The sequence below is a fragment of the Hylobates moloch genome, unplaced genomic scaffold, assembly GCF_009828535.3.
Source record: "Hylobates moloch isolate HMO894 unplaced genomic scaffold, HMol_V3 SCAFFOLD_18, whole genome shotgun sequence".
In the NCBI taxonomy this organism is placed as follows: domain Eukaryota; kingdom Metazoa; phylum Chordata; class Mammalia; order Primates; family Hylobatidae; genus Hylobates; species Hylobates moloch.
Window position 1 is genome coordinate 22,259,975 of NW_026652293.1, and position 4,385 is coordinate 22,264,359.

At 34.3% G+C, this 4,385-nt stretch overlaps 1 pseudogene; it reads left to right on the top strand.

The window, feature by feature from the left end:
* The first annotated feature begins 3,198 nt into the window (after nt 1–3,198).
* On the top strand, nt 3,199–3,465 carry LOC116457980 (small integral membrane protein 15-like; annotated as a pseudogene).
* Nucleotides 3,466–4,385: the final 920 nt, after the last annotated feature.

The window sequence follows — 4,385 nt, forward strand, 5'->3', positions numbered from 1 at the left end:
AAGTCTTACCCAAACTACGCACTCCCAGGAGAGGAGGTTGAGGAAGCATGGTTATCTTGGGAATGTGGTCCTGGACACCCACTTTGGGTGACTTGGGTGATCGACTTCCAAAACAACTAGCCACTCTTTTGGTTTCCTAGGGTAGGGACTCTGATGTTCTCCCTCCTCTGCTACTCAGACCTGCCTTCTCTGGCCTTGGGCTCAAATTTTTCTCATTTTTAATTCAAAAATTAAAAAATATCAGAAGAGGAAAAGGAAAAAAAATAGATTGCTTTATTTTTCCCTGTCTATGGTATGTGTGCCCTTGTAGTTTGCTGGGCTCCTTGTACCTACGGTGGTAGTACCACCAGGTGAGTGCTATGGCCTCTAATACTAGACCTTGTCTGAGACAACCTATTAAATTCTCTTAGGACTTCTTCAGTCTAAGGCTCTGCAGCCCTTGGTGTACCTCCCTTTCTTGACTGTTGTGAGATCACTGAAGATAGCATCCCCAAAGTAAACATGGTTTTGTATTGATAAGAGCAAAATAAAAGAGCAACAATAAATGTAATTTGCATTGATTAAAGAGAAAATGGTTTCTCAACTGTAAATGCCCTTGACATTCAATGAACTATTTGAATCCTTCTCTCTCCAATTACATTATAGATTAAGAGCATAATGAACATTTTCTGAATTAAAGAATCATTAATACTTATTGCTGATTATAATGTGCTAAATGCTCTAAAATATCACCTCAGATACCATTTATAACAACCTTAGGAGACATTCAGTACCATTATTACCACCATAAAAGTAGAAAATAAGGCATAGAAAAACAAATAAATTACCCAGCCATTCCATGAACACTTACTGAGCACCTACTGTTTGCTGTATATGGTTCTTGGTGTTGGAATGCAGAGTGGAACAATCAGAAGAGGCTTCTCCTTTGGTGTCACTTTCAGCTTTAACGTGGCAATTCAGAGTTTCAGCACAGGCAGATGGCTTCGCCCATGCTAGCGTGGAGCTACTGGGCTATCCTTTGCACACTGCTGCATGCCCTGATTCTCTGTTATGAGAAATAAAGAATATGAAGTCAGCTCAGTGCTCTGGTGGATCACATAATCAAGCTAATCAACCAAGAAAAACTGTCATACAGAAAGTTTCCATCACCTCTTTGAAAGCTTTGGTAGATTTCTACTTAGATTACCTGAGTTCTTGCTGATTATGAGACACATGATTGGACAAATTATTCAACCTTTTAGAGTCTATTTTACATTTGCAAAAAAGGGGAAAAGCAAAACCTACTCTACCTAGTGTTTTGGTCCTTTCAGAAGTAGGGTTTATATAAATGCACACATGGGTTTATAAATGTTTATATAAATGCACACATGGGTCAAACTTCATACACCCTCTCTCCCAAGTTAATTTTACCTTATGTTAAAATAAAGAATGAAAAGGTTTACAATGTATCCGTTTTTTTTTTTTAGGGAGAATTACACACATTTCCAAGATTATTTGTGTAATTTTAAAAAGATTATTTGTACAAATGTAAAATACTTTTGAAGAGTCACACTCACCAAAATAATTAGATTTTTTAAAAACACATTTTATATATGAGAATGAGTTCACATCATAAAAGAGAAGCAGTATTTGACAGTTCGTTTTTTGGACATAAAAACCCAGTTACTGATAATTCATCAGGAATGAAGCTTCGGTTAAACGGAGCCATTCGCTGTTAATAGCCTGTGGTGCAATAAGACTCGCCGTGAACAGGTGATGATTACAATACTTAGCACTTCTGGAGAATAAAAGTACAGTGACTGTAATCATTCTAAAAATTACTTCATAAGTGTCACACTGTTAATTACAGTTCAAAGAATTAGCATCTGGTTGAAGTTATAGGTGTAGCTTTGAGGAATTGGTATTACAGGAAAAGCATTTAAAGAAGCTTTAATCACAACATGAAATGTTCTCTGCCTGGCTTTAGGTACTCTTGTACAGTAAGTCACACCTGTTGTTTACTAAAAGTGAAAAAATATAAAAAGCAATTGATACTGTTTTTTCTTCAGTAGAACATGAAAAACAGTATTATTTTACCTTGTGGACATTGTAGTTCTCAAAAGACAGTAAAAGTGTAGGACCTTTAATGAATTTTTATGTTTCAGTGATATTGAAGGTGTTGCTCAGTTATAAAAGTTGGGTATGATTTATAATCAATATGTAAATGAGATACAAAATTACCTAGGAAAATTAAGTGACATTAATTTGTTTTTTTAAAAGTAGACCAAGTGAGGATAAAGTCTAAAGGAGGATACAGTTTGTGAAGAGATATTGTGAAAACCACTTAATGCATGCTGACTATTGTCTAAGAGGCATTTTAAGTACCGAATTTCTGAAAGTACTGGAATTTTATTGGATTTTTTATTTGGAAATTAGTGTTCTGAAAAAAGTAATGGCAAGAAGGCCCATAAGCAGACATGTATTTTATTTAATATGCAATACATGAAGTATTTAAAATCAGTGAGAAAGAGTTACTTTTTCCTGAAAACAATGTTGGGGCAATTGGCTAACATTTGAGGAAAAAATATATGGAATAAAATATAAAAGCAATCATCTAATCATAAATACAAGTAACAAAATAAAAATAAGTAAACAATAGTTTTTAAGGTATTTTTTATTAGAAATGATACCAATGTGGAATCAATTGAGAAATGAACATATCTAACTCTGTACAACCTAAACATTCTATTATATTTTTTTATAATAAAAATAAATTAACGAAATATAAACAGGGTATGGATTGATATTATCTTACCAAATGTAGAAACATCATAACATACTTTTAATAAAATCTGTTAATTGGGATTCTGAGCCCCTGGCCTGGGCCAGAGATAGGAAACGCAGGTCGCAGTTGCTGCCATGATTTTGCCTGGGTGCCCAGCTGAGACAGTCACTGCCTTGCTTTGGGGACTCTGTGCTCTGTGATCGCTGCCCAGCTGTGAGACCAGGGACCCACACTTGCCAAAGCTGAGGGTAAGAGGTAAATGAAGTCCTTGGGGCCTGTGGCTCCAGTAGGATTTAAACCTTTACTTAAGAGATGCAGTAGAACTAAAGAAAACAAACAACCAAGCATCATGAAATTGTGATTAGCTCACGAACCATCCTAGAACAAAGTTAGGGATCACCACTCAAGCATATTGTCCTAAAACCCATTCAAAGATGTTTGATATAAAGGCTTGGGATGAATATATTGTGGAATGGGCTGCAAAGACTTCAAGCAGCTTCCTCACAACGGTTATTTTGGCCCTCATTTCACCGGTCCTAGCAAGTGCTTTATATCCTGGAAGCTGAAGAAGATGATTGTGGAGCCGGGAAAACAGCAAAAGAAGAAACAGGAGTCAAGAAAATATCGCCAAAGTCAAACAACTTAAAAACGATAGAGGAAAGAATAAGAGGAAAATTATTTGGAAAATTATCATCTTTTGAAGGATCCTCTATGGTTTCTTTGTTGGATTTCCTAACAGTATTATTTAGTAAATAAAATTTGACCATATGGGAGAATCACATCAGTGCTGACCTCAATAATATAATAACTTTTAGGCTTGGATATAGATGTTTGTCGGTGTCTGTTCACAGTTATTTTAAGATTGCATTTAATAAGCTACACATTCTTTGTAACTGACTTAGTCATTTCCATTTTGCAGCTTAAGTACTTAAATGAAAACATCCTGTGGAGAAAAATGACTATATATTTTGAACTCTATTGAAATAATGGTTTAAAATGAAGTCCTGTTCTGGACAAAGAAGTTTATGAATGTCAAAGTAAGAATTGTGCTCTCTGAAGTAAAAGTGTGATTTGACTTAAAAGAAACACAATATATAAATTACATCTTTTATTATTATTATTATTGCTTATTTCTTGGAATAGAATCTTTTCTGGTTTTCTCAAAGAAAATAATATCAATCAATGAGCACATTAATTTCCTGAATTTTCCCTATTTTAGCCTTTTAGATAAATGGTAATTGCAAAGATATTCTGCATTTTAACTTAATTTTGTAAAAAGTTCTCATTATCTTGATTATGTAGAATGTCACCTACAAATGTTATACTTATGAAATGTCATTTTCTTAGAGTTGACTTGCTAGGAAAAGAAACGCTAATTCAAAGTTTGCAGTAAACACGACAAATGTGGTAGCTCCGTGAAACCGGTTTATTCTTGCTTGGACTGCGTAGAAATGTGAAGTAGTTAAAATGTCTCATCAGACACTTTGCTAATGATATCATACTACTTTTGTTTTTTATTCTATTCTTTTTCAATTCATGTGGTAATGATGTACTACAATTTTTGATCAAACAGGTTCAAGGTGAAAATTAACATTTTAAATTTCTCTTAAGGAAATTTTAA